The following is a 17,834-nucleotide window of genomic DNA, read 5'->3' on the forward strand; positions in this document are numbered from 1 at the left end:
ATGTCTTCTCAAAGCAGCTTGAAGCAGCTCGGAGGCGGGTCCCTCGGGACTGAGGGGCAGGCTGTGGTGTCCAATCGGGAAGGCCGTCCAAGGCTGCTGCACCAATGGGTGCAGGGAAGGCGGTGCCGCGAACACCCCCAATTTGTTAGGCTGTGCCGGGGGTGGGCCAGGAGGGGCGGCCATGTTAGATGGGAGGGGACCTGTGGTGGTGGGTCACTGAGGGGAGGAGACGGGGCAAAGGGCGAGCGAACCGGGCCGGGGGCGTTTCGGGTGTCCGAAGGCGAGTCCCATCGGACCGGGAAGTAGCTTGGGGGAACCTGACCCCGACCTACCGCTCTCCTCCCACCAGCTGAGGAGGCAGGGAAGTACTGAGGGCAGTCAAGCCTCCCCTGGGGGTGGTTCCTGGGACTAGATGGAGCTTAGCCTCTGGATTCTCCCTCTTGCTCGGCCCTGCGCTTCCTGACAAATCCGGCCGCCAAACCTTGTAATCGCCCTCCTTTAACGTGAGAAGGCCAACCATTCTGCTGTTTCTGAGCAGGCTTGAGCCTTAAGACTGCCTTAAAGGAGGTACTTGGATAAAGCGATCTGAGTTTCTATACCAGGCCTTTACGCAGGCAGTGAGGAGGAAGTTCTGCTTTTCTAGGTTTTATAGAGAGAAAACTGGGAATAGAAAAGCCTAGAAAGTTGAATGCTGGGTGGGGTTTCCATTTTTTCATCCAGATACCTTTTAAAGACTTGACCCCGTAACTTGTCCTAGTCTTAGTAATTTGCCCATCTTGATCATATTTATTGGTAACTCATGTAAATCAACTTCATGTGAGAAATGAGCCTTGAAAAAAATATTTAAGCTTGAACGTTCATTAGGATATTTTCTTGAAAATGCCCAGCAGGTGAGAAAGAGGAGTAAGGTCTAACTTAATTCTTTTTTAAAAGCATAAAATAAGATTTCTGAGTAAATCTCAAGTCTATGGTAAACTGGTTGTCACTTGATTGTACTTTTACATATATTTGTTTTCTTAAATCTAAAATAGTTGAGATACTAAAGAAGAAAGTGGTATGAGTATGTAATCAGAAAATCACTTATTTAATTATATTCTGCTTATTTTCATCATGTTGGCCTTGTTAAATTATTAATTTAAGCTTATTTTAACATCGCCTTACAACCTGTAACTACAGTGGTATTGTCAAGGGTCCCAGGCTATTGGCTAAGAACTCAGAAATAGGAACATTTCATTATATCATTCGAGACTATTCAGAACTATTTTAAGAATTCACAGTATCTCCTTTGTCAACTGGAGAAAAATAATGGTAAATAAATGAATTAATCGGGTTTTATTGGTATTAGTTTTGTATGATTGACTCACAGTGCTTTTAAGAATGATAATGATATATAAAAATATAGCCCTGAATTATTTGATAACTTTTAGTTTTTCAGTATAATTTGTATGGTATTCTAGAAATACTTTATAGAAATATTTTACAGAAACTCTAGTTTGTATTTTACTATCGATATTGTATTGCTTTCTGAACCCTATCCCTTTACAGTGCCATAATCATTTATAAAAGAGTGTAGCTAAAATTAAAACCAAACAACTGTGTCATTGATACCTAGAATAATTGGTCAAGGCAATTTTTTCATTGTTACATTAGCCGATAAAGTCAGTTACTGTTGCTTAGCTTTTTCTTAGGAATAGCTGGTATATCTAACAGCTTACTTGGTTGTAGTTCTTTTGTATGACTGCTATAGCAGCTTTGGGATTTTTATTTTTATTTGTTTTTGAGACAGAGTTTTGCCATGTTGCCCAGACTGGTGGTGGACTCCTGGACTTAAGTGATCCTCCTGTGCTGGAAATGCAGGCAATGCAGCCATGCCAGGTTCTGGGATTTTTCGACATACGAACATAGAAGAGACCAAATACATCCAGAACAGATTTTGGCTACTCTTATTACCTTCTTATTCTGTTAAGTGAAAACATTTTATAAAGTCAGTGATCTAAGTAGTTTACTGGTTGGACGTGTAGAGATTCTAGGATATCAATACAAAAAATAAAGAACTGGTATACATCTTGGTGGTGGTTAAATAGAAGTAACAATGGAAGTACAAGAGATTTGTGTGTTATTCTATTATTATAGCACAGTTTTTAAAAGCTTAAGAGAAATTTACCTTTTCTGTGTGTGTAGTTGTTTGTGTTGTTGTTTTTTGTGGTTCAGGGATTTAACCCACATGATAGGCAAGCGCTACCACTGAGCAACTCCTGTGACCTTTTTTAAAATTTTGAGATGGGATGTCATTAAGTTGCTCAGGTTGTCCTCAAACTTTTGGTCCTCCTGCCTCAGCTTTCTAAGTAACTGGGATTACAAGCATGTCCCACCATGCCTGCCTCACTGTTTGCTTTTAAAGTTTAATTTTTAGTCATAAGTGGCAGTTGTAAGATTTTTAGATGAATCAGCCAGAGGCTTTTTCCCATTTAGTTTATTGTTGGATGTTTTGGGAAAGAATTCATTGACTCTTTGACCGTATTCACTCATTATCTTATTCCATACATAAATTTATAGACTAATCATAAATTTGTCAGATCATTAGTTCTGATTATTCTAAGACTGGGATTAACAGACATTTTCCTGTACAGAATCACGTAGTAAATACTTAGGTCTTATGGGCTATATTGTCTCTCTCACCATTACTTAGTCCTACAATTTATAGAATGATAACTGATAACCGCCAAAGAGCTGTGCATGGTAGCACACTCTTGTAATCCCAGTACACAAGAGGCTGAGGCATGAGGATTAATGCAAGTTTGAGGCCAGGCTAGGCTGTATAGTGAGTTCAAGACCAGCCTGAGTTACATAGTGAGACCCTGTCTGAAAAAACAAAAAAAGGAGACAGCCATAGAAAGTATATTCAGGATGTATATTACAATAAAACTATTTACATGAATAGGCTGTGGCTCTGTTTGGCCGGTAGCCATTGTTTGGCAACCCTTGACTTGCTTACTGAGTTTTAAGCAGTGTGATATTAAGGTATTGTAGAGTATGTAAATATACATTTCAGGTCATAGTGGTAGAGCATTAGCCAACTTTATATATCTTCTGCCTTAAAAAAAAATTTTAATAGGGCCCAGGGATTTCGCTCAGTGGTTCCGCTGCCTACCTTGCAAGCTCAATGGCCCGAGTTCAATCCCTGCTACCAACCAACCAACAAACAAAAAAATTTAGTACAAGGGCATATAGCATCATTGTAGTCTATATATTTTTACCTCACTTTCTTATTGCTGCTTTCCTGAACAGCTGCTTAAAGCAAATATTAGTATAAACCCTATGTATTTATTTGTTTGTTTACTTGAGATAGTCTCCCTATGTAGTTTAGGCTGGTATTGAACTCACTGTGTAGCCCAGGCTGGCGTGGAACTTGCTGTGATACTCCTACCTCTGTTTCGTGAATGTTGGGATTATAGGAAGGAACCACCACACTTGCCAAATCCCATTTATTTTAGAGATGCATTCTCTTTTTGGAGACAGGGTCTCTCTGTATATCTCAGGCTGGCCTCAAACCTGTGGCAATACTCTTGCCTCAGCCTTCCAAGTGCTGTGACTACAGATGGGTGCCACCACACCCGGCTAGCAAGTCACTTCCAAAAAAACAGAATTGCTGTTCTTAGAATGCCGTTCCAAATGAACAGGTAATACCTATAGTTCTTCACAGATACATAAGGATTTGGATCACACCTAGATTGTGCCATTACCTAAGATGTTTGTAGAATTATCTAAACATTAGGGCAAGTGTTTTTTCAAAGCCTCAAAAGATAGAGGTTGCATTTCCTTTTCTTTGGAAAATATCAAGTGTTGCTAACATCCAAGGAAGCAAAGAAGCTCTAGTCTAAAAAGTTTACACACATATTTTCTTCGTTAACAGCTTTTGCTTTTTTCTTATATAATGTTTCTTCATTTTCGTTTACTTAAACTGGATTTTATGAAAATTAAAATTTTAATAGAAGCCAGCTATGGTGGCATATGAACGTAGTCCCACCGCTTGGGAGACTGAGGCAGCAGGATTGCCGCAGTTTGATGCCAGCCTGAGTTACATAGTGAGTTTAAGGCCAACCTGAATTACAGAGCAAGACCCTATCTCAAAAAAAAAAAAAAAAAAAGTTTCAGTGCAATATATTGGCCTTTTTGTTTCTTTTGAGACAGATTCTCACTATGGAGTTCAGGCTGGCCTTGAACTTACTGTGTAGACCAGGCTGATCTCAGACGTGAGGCACTCCTCCTTTATCACAGGCATGCACCACCAATACCTGGCTATTATTGGCCTGAACTGAAAGCAGGTTTACTGTCTGGCTAGATGTCAATGGGTAATCTCGTAATCTGTTTATTAATTTACAGTGGTAGGAATTAATCATTATTTCTGTGTCACAGAAAGATATTGGGAAATTTTTAGTTACTATGTTCTCAAGCTAGTGTATTTTGAATATGTTAAGTGGAAACATCTCTTTCTATTGGGGGGGCAGTACTAGCGATTGAACCCAGGAGCTTTCTACTCCCAGCATTTTTTTTTTTTTGTATCTGGAATCAAATCAGGGCATTGCGCTTGTGAGTCAGGCAGCAGCACCACTGAGCTAGATGCCCAGCCCACAGCCATTTTCAGTTTTTAATTTTGAGACAGATTCGCTAAACTGCTAAATTACTCAGGCTGGAATTTGTGATCCTCTTGCCTCAGCCTCTAAGAGTGCTGAGATTACAGGCATACATTACCATATCTGCTTTGAGACCACCTCTCAAATCTGGATTCCAATTTCTTTTTGGCATCCTTGCCTTCTCACTTTATCTTTATTAGCACTTGTCTGTTAGCATAGTGTTTGTCTTCTGATTAAACTATGAGCTGTTTGGTCAGAGTGTCTGTTTTATTTCTGTCCTCTCCCTGGCTCACTGCAGTGCAGTCATCTTGAGCTGTTTAAATAAATGTATACTTTGGTAGGATCATGTCATTTAGAAGGTAATAAAGTCTACCATTATAGAGATGTTGGAATTTTCTTACTGGGAAGGGAAGAATTAATTACTATGGTCCAGTCAGAAAGCCTGTAAGGTTGAGCCTTAAAAGAAATAAAGAATAAAGATTTTATGATGTCTTTTTAAAAACCCTTAGTTTTTTGTTAATTTGTTTTCAAGTAAATTCTATTAGACTTGGTGTACACACCTCTCAAACAAAAAAGTTGTGCTTTGTTCATTAGATTTGTCATTAGTATGCTTGGTTCTGGGTATTTGACAGATAGGAATAGAACCTGTTGCTTGTACACTTGGGATAATTTTGCACCTATATAGTAGGGTCTTTTTTTTTTTTTGAGAAAGACTAAAATGATTTCTGCCTAGCAGAGTGTAGTGGTACATGCCTGTGATCCCAGCACTTTGGGAGGCTGAGGCAGGAGGATCTCCATGAGTTCAAGGCCAGCCCAGCTGCATAGTGAGTTCAAAATTAGCCTGAACTACATAGACCCTGTCTCAAAAAAATCATTCACACTTAATTTGCCCCAAGGATCAGGCTATACTTGGAGAGAGTTTGGTGCAGAGAATTGCCTTGACACTTTGTGGATACAATACTGTTTGTTCTATTACCACCAGAAAAAATTTGTTCACTTTTCATCAATTTATGACCTTTGTTCCAAAATCTGTATTGGAACTTTCCTCCCTGAACAACTTTCTCAACTACTACTGACCTCCTTTCTAATTCTGAGCAATTCTGATCATCCTATCATTTACTTTTTTGAAAACCAAACTACTTTTCTTTTGTATATTTGACAGTTTCCTGTGAAGGCCTTTTGAGCTAGCCGACTTCTTGTCTGTCTTCCAGTGTTCTTCAAATTCTTCTTACACTTCCCCCCACCCACTGTACTGAGGATTGAACGCAAGGCTTTTGCACTGACATATATCCCCACTCTTTTTTATTTTGAGACAGGATCTCACTAAATTGCCCAGGCTAGGACTGAACTTGTGATCCTCCTGCCTTAGCCTCCAGAGTGTTGAGATTACTGGCACGTGTCACCCATCATCTTTTTTCTTTTTTTTTTTTTGGTGAGAGTTATACCTTGAGAGTTTAAAATTTCCTCTGGCTGCTGCACACTATTCCTGAGGAAATTGTTGCCTTCTCCATCAAAAGGTTATCATTTACTGAGAAATTTAAAATATTATTACCAAAAGTTTAACTTTAAAAAGGTCCTTGATGCATACTTATGGGGAAGAATTAGGAGAAGAGGGTCTGCCATCCTACTTATGTTGTATATAATGTGATGGACTTACACGGTTTTGGAACTGCTTTTTAGTAAGGTTTTTGTCTTTACTGTTGAATCCTCCTCTAGAGTTGCCCCATACACTAGGGAAGAGGGAAGAAAGACAACCATTGCAGCCAGTTGTTACGGCAGTATTTCAGGACAAAACATGAACATATGCAACAGAAACTTCTAACTCTGCCTGGGAGAGTGAGAAGCTTCACAAAGAAAAAAAGTGACATTTGAACTAAGTTTTGAAGAATAGAGAGGAAAGCACTCTAGTCCAGTTAAAGAAGTATAAAAGGTAAAGACGTATAGGTTAGGGGTGGGTATGAAAAGCTTGAGATAAGGCAAGAGACTGCTCTACTGTCAGATCTCTGGTCTCCTTTCCTTTGACTTTTGTTGGTTGGTCTCTTCTAGTTTTTAGCTTTTCTTTTCTTTTTTTTTTTTTTTTTTTTTTTTTTTTTTTGGGGTTTTGTTAATTCCTTTTTTTTTTTTTTTTTTTTTTTTTTTTTTTTTTTTTTTTTTTGGTACTGGGGATTGACTAAATCCTTGGCTTTAGTTTTTCTTTTTAGACCCTAGTCAAGGTATGACCCACTTCCTCTTGTTTTTCTTCGAATCTGTGGATTCCAGGGTACCTTTAATTTTGACCCTATGTGTCCCTTGTGTTTAGTTCATCTCCTGCTCATTTCTGTTCTTTATTCCCTTAGGGTTTCACTTCGACCCTTATCTTTCATTTTGCTTTATTTTAAAACAAAATAGTTTATTTCCTACTACCTGACTATTTTGCATATGAATAGTAATATATATCCATGACTTGATTTCCTTTTAGGCAATCTTGTAAAATCAGCCTGTCATTGATACTTATCCAAGTACTAATTATCTATTTCTGTGAATTTCTTTTTATGAAACATTTTCATTTGTGTTCAAAATTGCCACTTATAGGCTGTTACAGAATGACTACTTATGTGCTGTATTTTCTACTTCCTGTGTACCTTAAAATTGTTTTATAATGAGATCCAGTTCAAACCTCAGATTTTCCCAGGTAGAATTGGTAGTCTCAAAAAAAAAAAGAATTGGTAGTACTAGGGATTGAACCCAGGGCCTTTGCATTGAGCTATATCCCCAGCCCTTTTAAAAATTTTTTAAATTTCGAGGTGGTCTTGCTTCGAGTTGCCCAGGCTGGGCTTTAATTTGTAATTCCCCTGCCTCAGCCTTGCAGAGTGTTGGGATTACAGGCTTGTACCACTAAGCCTGGATTCTTCTGTGTAGTTTGCTAATATTTTTTAAACACCTCTTTTTTGGGGTGGGGAGGGGCTGGTTGAGACAGAGTCTTTCTGTGTAGTTGAGGCTCAACTTGAACTCATGATGTTGCCTTTTGTTTATTTTTTTGTGTGTGTTTTATTATTTTTATTGGTACATTTTAGATATACATAATGATGACATTCACCATTAGGAACTTGTACGTGTACATGATATATCTTGCTACTGCTCCCCCCTCCGTTCCCCTCCCCTCCATTCAACCCCTCTTCCCTCCTTATTTATAAAAGCTTTGCTTTCATTTTTTTCTCTAGTCTCTTTTTTTTCCTTATCTCTTTCTTCCTTTTCTTCTTCTCCTTTCCTTGTTCCCCTTCCCATTTGAGAAGGTACATCTATTTAGCTGGAAATGTCTCAGGTTTTTTTTTTTTTTTTATGTAGCACTCCATTGTATAAACTACATCTTTATTCATTTGTCAGTTGATGGGCATTTGTACTATTTCCAAGATTGAGCTATTACCAACTGTACTGCTATAATAAACATGGATATGCATATAACCAGGCTGACTCTGCACTCTCAGCTAGCTCCTGCCTCAACTGGGTGCTAGGATCACAGGTGTGTGCCACCATGCCTATCTCTAAACACTTCTTAAAAATCAGCTTTGTTGAGATATAATTTACATAAAAAAGAAATTCATTTGATCCCCAGTAGTGCAAGAAAAGAAGAAAAGAAAGTTCATCCAATTTTGAATCTTAACGAATACATGCTGAATATATGCTATCATCTAACCACCACTGTAGTCATATCTGGGGCATTTTCATCACTCCGGAGTCCCATGGTGCACCTCTTGCAGCTAGTGTGCACCCCCACCCCAGTCACTGATTTCTTCTCTGGAATGTCATATACAGTAAATGCAATCACAGCATGTGTTGTCTTTTTAGTTTGACTTTAAATTTCACATAACGCTTTTGAGATACTCGTATTGTTTCACATAGTCCTTGAGTCTTTGTTTTGTATGGATTTGGCACAATTTTATTACCTGTTTACTAGTTGATGTTTGGGTTTCTTCTAGATTTTAGGCTATTGTGAATAATACTGCTGTAAATATTTATGCACTGGACTTTTAAAATACCTCTCCTAACCTTAATTACCTTTTATTTGAAGGTCAAGTTGAAGAGCTGTCAAGGGTGAAAGTCCCAGAGTAGCTATCTGCACAAACAGGCTTTGTACTAGCTGTATGGTTCTGAGCATCTCTCAATTTAGATTGGCCCGCCACCTGTAAAATGGGACTGGGTAGAGATTGGAGCAAGCTAGGGAGCACAAGGCAATTTAAAGGAGATAACTCTCACATTAGTACCAGTTACCATTTTACCAGGAATATATTCTCACTGTTGTCAGATCAGACCCCTACATGAAATTTCCAAATGAAGCGCTTGCAGTTAAAATTTAAAGTTAAAAAAATTTATTAGTACATGTCTAGTATATAATGATTACATGTATCATGGGGGAGTTTATACATGTACATAACATATCTTTTTTTTTGGTCCAGGGATTGAACTCTGGTCCTTGCGCTTGAGAGGCAGGCAGTAGAACCGCTGAGCTAAATGCCTGGCACTCATAACATATGTTAATTCTTCTGTTGTCCCCTTTCTCTCCCATCCTTCCCTGTTCCTTCCAGCTGCTGTTCCTCTGCTTATTTGGGAAAAACTATATTTCCATTTTTTCTTTCTCATTTTTATCTTTCCCTTTCTCCCCCTCCCTTCATTTCTCATTCCCCTTCCCACTTGTAAAGAACTGTCCTACTTCCTGTTACATCTGTTGCGCTTCTCATATCAGAGAAACCATGTGATTTTTAAATTTTTTAATTAATTAATTTTTTTAAAAAAGTTTTTTGAGACATGTTCTCACTATGTAGTTCAGGCTGGCCTTAAACTCACTAGCCCAAGCTGGCCTTGGACCTGTGGGCAATCCTCCTGCCTCAGGCTCCCAAATGCTGGGATTATAGGCATGTGTCACCATGCCCAGCTCCCGTGCCATATTTAAACTTGTATATCTGGCTTATTTCACTTGACATTATTTTGTCAAGGTCCATCCATTTCCCTACAGATGCCTTAAGTCTGTCTGTCTTTATGGCAGAGTAGTACTCTTATCTGTAGAAATTATCATATTTTCCTTACTCATCTGTTGACAGGCATATATGCTCTTTCCAAGATTTAGGTATTACAAGTTATACTAAAATTTAAAGTTTTAGAACCCTTTTGTGGGCATTGATTTCTGCCAGTTTGAGACCTCTCTGACTTAAATCTTCAGTTAACTTTGCCTTGTGTTTTTAAATGTACATGTTTCTTTTGTTTGGTACCGGGGATGGTGATGGGATGGAACTTCAGGTCCCTGCTGCTTGCAAGGTAGGCAGCAGAAGCATTGAATCCCCGGCCCTGTTTGTTTGTTTGGTCCTGGGGTTTGAACTCCGGTCCTTGCGATTACAAGGCAGGCCACCGAACCACTGAGCTAAATCCCGGGCCCCCTGTTTGTTTGTTTTTTGAGGCAAGGGCTCCCTTTGTAGTTCAGGCTGTCCCTGAATTCACTGTGTAGCCCAGGTTTCCTTGAACTCAAGGTGGTCCTCCTGCCTCTGCCTGAGAAGTGCTGGGATTATAGGCATGTGCCACCACACCCAGCTCTAAATGTGCATATTTCTAGGAGAGTACATTTGTTAAGGTGGTCCCTATTACTTTTGTTTTATAGTTTAGCATAACATCTCTGTTTCCAGACTCCCAAGTTAAAAACCATTGAGCTAACATAAATGAATTTTATCCCTTCTTCTGATTGGATAAATATTAATTTATAAGAGTCGGGTGAAGGGATTTGACCAACCTCTGATTGCTTTTTGTGCTGATGACTGGTGATTCTACCATATGTAGTGTATGTTTTCTCAGAAGTTGAATAGTCTGCTTCCCCTGTTTGATTTATTCTAAATCCTTTTGAGACAAGTGTGCCATAGATCAAATTATTTGTGTTTTTTGAAATTGTATAAAGTATTATGGATATATGCATAGATTTTATATAACTCCTTCCTTCAAGTTGCCCAAAATCTATGGGGAAGCCAGTATAAGTAACTATAATAAAAATGATGTGGAAAAAAATGATGTGATACATAATTGAACATATATTAGGGCAGTAAATCTCTTACGGGGCTCTTTCTCCTTTTGTAATTTACCTGCTAATTATTTTTTAACCTGCTAATTCTTTATTGTATAAAGATTACTAAATAACAGGTTTATAAATTACTTTGTGAATTCAAAGATTATTTTGCTGACTAAACCAGCATAATTGACAATAACCCTCATAAAGCCAGGGACAGGCGTATTAAATTACCTAGATTTCCTGGGAATCCTTCTTCACTCTCATTCCAGAAAACTAGTTTTTTTGTGATAATTAAATGAGGAATTTAGACAGTCATATTCTGAGTTGAATTTGGGTTTATACCTTCATAGCAGCAGCATCCCAGGAACTTCATTACGTACTAGAGAAGGAATCTGAAAATAAAAATAGCCACCATTTGTTGAGTGTCTGTTTTTGGTTTTTTTGTTTGTTTGTTTTGGTACTGGGAATGGAACCCAGGACCTTGTGTGGCAGGTGGTGGAACCACGAAGCTAAATCCTCAGCCCTTGTATTTTGAGATAAAGAGTCTTGCTATGACTCTTGGGCTGGCCTTGAACTCATTATGTAGTCTCCAGGCTGTCCTTGAACTCATGGTGATCCTCCTGCCTCAGCTTCCCAATGCTGGGACTACAGGTGTGTGCCACCAAGCCCAGCCTTGAGTGTCTGTTTTATGCTTCAGCTAGATACATATTATAGTGAATCACAATATCCCTGCAAAGTAAGAGGGAAATCTTGCATTTACACATTAAAGAAGGCAAGTAGGCATCTGGAATGAAATTCCAAATATTCACTTATAAAGTAAATTTATCTAGCATTTACTCCTCATTGAAGAAGCCTTTTCAGGGGTATTAGAACCAAAGAGGCACTCAGCCTTTCTTAGGGTTGGAAGAGACGACTGCAGAACTGTATTAAGAACCTTGTAGTCCTGTGTCCACAACCTCCATATCTACTGTTCACTCGCATGCCAGTGTTATCTGGTTTCTTTGACACAGTAGGAAGGAATCTGAAAGCTGTCTCTAGCATATATTTATTCCATTTTTGAGAAAGTGTCAAATTTGAGAGAGAAAGAAACACATTTTGAAGAGGAGCCCAGATCCCTAAGAGCAGGATTGCCTTCTGTGTCTCATGGTGGGTATTTCACTCAGGTTTTGCTGTATGGTCAGGTGCATTCTTGTAACAGTGCCTGTTTCCATGCTGCGGCTTTTAATTACACTATTCCTGTCTATAGTTTGTAGACTTTTACAGAACAATTTAGAAAGCCAAATTATTCTTTAAAACTCAAATCTTTATCATCTTGAATAGTTTTTTTTAATTAATACTATGGTGTCTGCTTGGCATGGTGGCATATGCCTGTAATCCCAACTCAGGAGGCTGAGGCAGGAGGATCACCATGAGTTTAAGATAAGCCTGAACTACACTGTGAGAGCCTATCTACAAAAAAACAAAGCTAAACTAAAAAAAACCAAGCCCCACTAGGGTGTGTATGAGAGATGGGGGTTATGGAAATGAAGAACATGTTAGTGCAATGCCTGGACTCAGTTGGTTTAAATAATTTTTAATCCTACTCCTTTCTCTACTCTCTGCTTCCTGGACAAGAATTATTTTAGGTCTTTAAAATCTACTTGAATTCAGAGAACTCTTTCTGGAAATTAAAAAATATTTGGGAGTTTAGTTTTTGCTATTTTTATTCTATGATACCACAAAAGTTCAGTACTTTAATTAACAAGCTACCCTACGATACTTTGGAACACATAAACATGCTCAATAAATGCATATTGAATGACTGACTCTTTTGTAATGTCCTCATTGTGTATGAAGAATGTCATATTTCTTTTCCAGAAAGACCTGTGGTGTTAGGGAGTCATTGTAGCCAGCTTGTCCATACATGTCCTAGGAAAGGGACTGCTTTTAGCAGTGTAATGAAACAAATGAGATAGGCTGGTCAGTCTCAAAAGATTTTCCAGTCTGTTAGTAGAAATAAGGGGTGGGTGAGGACAGAAAGGAAAAATGGGACTTGCGTAGTGGTACGCACCTGTAATCCTAGCACTCAGGAGGCTGTAACAGGAGGCTCACTGTGACTCATGGCTATTCTGAACCACATAGTGACACCCTGTCACAAAAACGAAAAACACCCATAAAAGAAAAATGCGAGTTTAAGATACGAAAGATAAAGTCTCATGTTGGAGATCCCTTGTGGAGTGAAGTGGGATTGAGGAGATGGTGAGATCAGGCTGACATTAGTGTTCATTATAGAAGAATAGTAGAACATGTGATTGGAAAGATAGTTTCACTTCTATCTTTACTGTTTTGGAAATTATCCAAGAGTTATTTGGGAGTTGGTGAAAACTTAGGAACACAGTGTTAGTATGATGTGGCAGATATGGAGAATAATATTTTTTCTGAGACAAGGTTTCGCTTTGTAGTCCAGGCTGGTCTCAGACTTGCACTGATCTTCCTGTCTCAGCCTCCCGAGTGATGGGATTATAAGTATGCACCTGACTAGAGAATAATTTTAGAGTGGGGCCTAAGAAGTGGAGAATGGAAAGGCTGGGGACAGGAAGACTGCAGGGCAAATATTGCAGTGCTAAATTTAAGATGAGAGCCAAGCAAAAGTTGTGGAAATGGGAAGGGAAGGGCAAAGTCAAATGGATGCATTTGTGTTGAACATAGAGTGGGCTGTGTTGTGTGTATTTTAAAAATTGGCATTATTTAATAAAGGAATTGGGGAACAGGAAGAGGCTGATATGAACCCTTCATGTCAGGGATACTATCAACAGAGTAGGAATGCTTGGATGGTTGATAGCATTTTCTTTGAGAGATGATAGAATGTGAATATGGAGAGACCCTGATCTCAGATGGTAGGGCTCATGCACCCCTGTGTTTGTCTGAAGGTGTAAATTTAGGAGTCCTTTAGAAATCATCTTTGAGGGACTGAGCATGGTCTTGGTGATGCTAGGTTTGCTTGGAGACATCCATTTACTGAATGACCTTGAACAAATCTCTTGTCTTTGCTGATCTTTATTAGTGTAAGAAGGATTGGATAGGGGTAGGGGATAGTGATGATCCTTTTACTGTATTTACACTGACTACTTCATTAAGCTACTTTATCAAAATCCTGGCTCTTATTACTTCAAGTTTTATCAGTGTGCTTTGCATTCTCTAGCCACACAGTGTTTTGTGCCCAGTGGGAAACAAGGGTGGCTGGGTTAGAAATGCATAGAATCTCTGCTGTTGTGAATCATTCTACACTCCTGTGCTCTGAATAGCTTAACTTGCAGAAATTTATGCTGCAGAAAGCCTCTAGTATCTTCTAATTGATAGTTTTAAGAAATAATAAGTAGCCCTTCGGTCCAAGTCAAATTGATCCAGAGAGCTGCTTTTAATGTCTTTTTTGTTGTTCGCTCATGAAGGGCTTTAACTAGATACCCATATGCTGTCTCTGTGGCCCAAGGATTAAAGTTGGGCAGAAACCTTTGGAGAGAAATTGAACAAATTCTGAAAGGTCTTGTGTCTTCCTCTAAGACCTCATTGCAAGGAGAGATCACTTTTAGATATATTTTCTCTTAGCTCCTTAGGATTTTTAGTAAAATGGAGCATTAATTGTTTTGTTTGTGGCAAACTTAATTCAGCCCCTATATTTCTAGAATTCTGAGTATGATGAGGATAAAAAAGAGACTGTTAGATTGACCCCAGCTATGTAAACGGTTTGCAAGGTCATACGGCAAAAGGATCACAACTGTTAAGTACTGCTTTGGCTAGGAACATGATCTTTATTACCTAATTTAGGAAAAAAAAATGTCTTCTCTTTACTTAATTTTGTGTTCCCCTGTCTTCTGTCTTAAAGATTAACAGCAGGAGAACTTGGAAAATATATACTGAGAGTCTTGCTAGTAATTCCTGACATAAATTGTGTGTGTATGTTTGTTTGTTTTGTTTTGTTTTGTTTTTTTTCTGGTACTGGGAGTCTTACAGAGGACCTTGTACTTGCCAGGCAGGTGCAGCACCACCGAGCTACATTACTGGCCCTCCTGACCTAAATTGTAACCATTTAGTTTGAGATTTACCTGCCTGTGTCTAAATTTTAGTCTAGATTGATGCTATTGGAGATTATAGTGACTTGCCTGCAGTTCTGTTATAGGATTCCTATTACATAATAAAGGGATGTTCCTCCCCCAGTGTATTCCTTTCCTTCCTTAGTAGCTTGGAGATTGTGGGATCTCTGATTTCTTCTGTACTGTGAAACAGGTAGTAACTTCATTTAGTAATAATCTGAAGGACTACTTTGTTCAACTCTTGCATATCAGAGTAGTTTAAATTGTTGTGAGACATATCATTATAGCAGGACAGATGGGGAGTGTATATCCGTATGGCAGGTGGGTCTTGGGCAAACTGATTAAGTTGTCTTTTTTGTCAAGGAAGTCACATGGAATACACATATTGTATAACCTTTTAATTTAACACATCAGTGATTTAGCCTTTCTTCCTTTTTTGTTTTTAATTCCTTCCCTGCCCTTGTGTCCTCTTCTCTTCCACCTTTCTTTTTCCTTGTCCTTCCCTTCTCTTCCTTTTCCATCTTTTCTTTTTGCTTTCTTATCCCTTCCCAGCCTTTTCCCTGCTTTCACCCTTCATTCTTTTATCTCCTTCCTTCCTTTCTTTTTTGGTACTGGGGATCAAAGTCCGTTCCTTGTGCTTGTGAGGCAGGCAGCGGAACCACTGAGCTGAATCCCCAGCCCCTTCCTTCCTTTCTTTAAGCCTTGCAGAAATAAATTCAATTAGGAATTATGGTAGTTTCTATCTCTTAGAATATATATATGTATGTATATAGTATAAGTTAAAGACAACAGAGAGAAGACCAAAACCTCTGACCATATGAAAAAAATGTTGGCATGAACCAGCAAAGATTAAGAAAGATAAAAATAAACCATAGTATATGAATTATCTAACAGTATATCTTGATATTCTTTAGCTAAAAACTTAGAAAAAATTTTGCTGCAGTATAATGTGCATAAAAGTCTCCATTTTAACAATTTAAGTGTGTATAATTCCATGCCATTAAGTACTTTGACAGTGTTGCATAACCATCACCACTGTGTGTCTCTCGAGTATTTTCGTCATCCCAAATAGAAACTCCTACCCATTAAAATAATAACACTTATAAATGCTGGAAACCTATATCCCATTTTCTGTTTTGTTTTGTTTGTTGTTTGTTTGTTTGTTTGTTTTTTGTTTTTTTGAGACAGGGTCTCACTATGTAGTTGAGACTGACCTAGAACTCACTATGTAGCCCAGGCTGGTCTCAAACTCCTAGAGATCCTCCTTCCTCAGCCTCCCGAGTGCTGGGATTACAGGAGGTGTGCGCCACCACGTCTGGCTTATATCCCATTTTCTGTATGAATTGATCTGTTTTGAATGCTACATGTAAATGTAATCATACAATATTTGACCTTTTGTGTCTGATTTATTTTATGTGACATAGTGTTTTCAGGCTTCATTCCTGCTGTAGCATGTATCAGGATTTTGTTTCTTTTTTATGGCTGAATATTCCATTGTGTATCTATATACTATCTTTAAAATCTGTTCATCTGGTGGTTGTTTCTACTCTTGGCTATTGTGAATAATGCTACTATGAATATGGTTGTATACATATCTTTTGAAATGCTTGCTTTCAATTCTTTTAGGTATACAGTATTCCTAGAAATGGAATCGCTGAATCATACAGCAATTCTATATTTAACTTTTGAGGCACTGCCAAAGTATTTCTCACACCAGCTGCCCCGTTACATTCTCACCAGCAGTGCCTGACAGTTTTGATTTCTCTATATCCTCCACTACACTTGTTATTTTTCATTTTTGGATAATAGCCATCCCAATGGGTGTGTCAAAAATTTTTAAATATCTACTCTGATGAATGTTGGTTGACTCAGAGGGCAGCTTACCATGATGAGGAAATGTGTCCTTCCAGTTACTAAAAAGGATCAGTGGCTTAAGCTAGTGTCATATAAAGGAAGTGATACAGGGATTCTGGCTATCACATACAGTATTTGCTGATTCAGAAGATAATTTCATTGTAAAGAAATTTTTGTTGGACCAGGGATTTAGCTCAGTGGTGCCAGGGCAAAGATCTCGAGTTTGATCTCCAGTACCAAAAAAAAAAAAAAAAAAAAAAAAAAGAGAGAGATTTTTGTTTCTTGCATGATTGTTTTTAATATGTAGACTCAGGAACCAGCTGAAAAATCTCACATTCAGAAGGGGCACAGTTTAGGAGCTTTGGATGTGTGTAAGCTGCTTAGGACACACAAGATAGCTCTTGGATTTGGCTTTTGTTTTGTTTTGTTTTTATTTTTTGAGACAGGGTCTCACTATGTAGTTGAGACTGACCTGGAACTCACTGTATAGCCCAGGCTGGTCTCAAACTCACAGTGATTCTCCTGCCTCAGTCTCCCAAGTGCTGAGTACAAGCATTCACTACCATGCCCAGCTTGGATTTGGCTTTTAGAGTTATGATTAATGGTTTGAACAGTCTTTAGAGATAAAGTTTTATAAGAAGGCCCTTGACTACACCTACTGTCTTATCTTTTTCATTGTCTGATTTATACTGTACAACACACACACATACACATGCGCACACATGATAGGAACAGATAGGAAAGCTTGTGAAAGAAATCAAAATGATAGCTGTCTTCAGATTGAACCATTGCTGCTTAAAAATTAGCCATTTGCTCTTATTGCTCCATTCAGTTTCAGGAATGTTTTCTTATGCCTAGGAGGTAGTGTTATGTTTTTTATTGCATCCAAGTACAGCAAACCTGTTGGTAAATATTTTTTCTTTTCTTTTTGGTTTTTTGTGGCAGGGTCTTGCTTTGTAATTCAGGCTGGCCCCTACCTCATATGAGGCAATCTTCCTGCCTCGGCCTCCCTAGTGCTGGGATTAGAGGCATGTACCACCACTCTCATAAATATTATTTCTGCCTGGGATTTAGCACAGTGGTTCTACCACCTGCCTAGCCAGCACAAGGTCCTGAGTTCGATTCCTGGTACCAAAAAAAAAAAAAACTAGAAAATAAAAAAGCAAACAAAGTATTATTTCTGGTGGGCCACAGTTCATTTCTCTTAAGAAATCCACAGAACTGTATTGTGTACTGATGAGCCAGAGCTCT

At 38.5% G+C, this 17,834-nt stretch overlaps 1 protein-coding gene across 2 annotated transcripts in view; it reads left to right on the forward strand.

The window, feature by feature from the left end:
- Crebrf (CREB3 regulatory factor) overlaps window positions 1-17,834 on the forward strand; it is a 62,174-nt gene that overhangs the window by 1,008 nt on the left and 43,332 nt on the right. The gene's annotated exons all lie outside the window — the stretch shown is intronic.

Source organism: Fukomys damarensis, unplaced genomic scaffold (genome assembly GCF_012274545.1).
Source record: "Fukomys damarensis isolate Sample0158 unplaced genomic scaffold, DMR_v1.0_HiC HiC_scaffold_9, whole genome shotgun sequence".
Classification (NCBI taxonomy): Eukaryota; Metazoa; Chordata; class Mammalia; order Rodentia; family Bathyergidae; genus Fukomys; species Fukomys damarensis.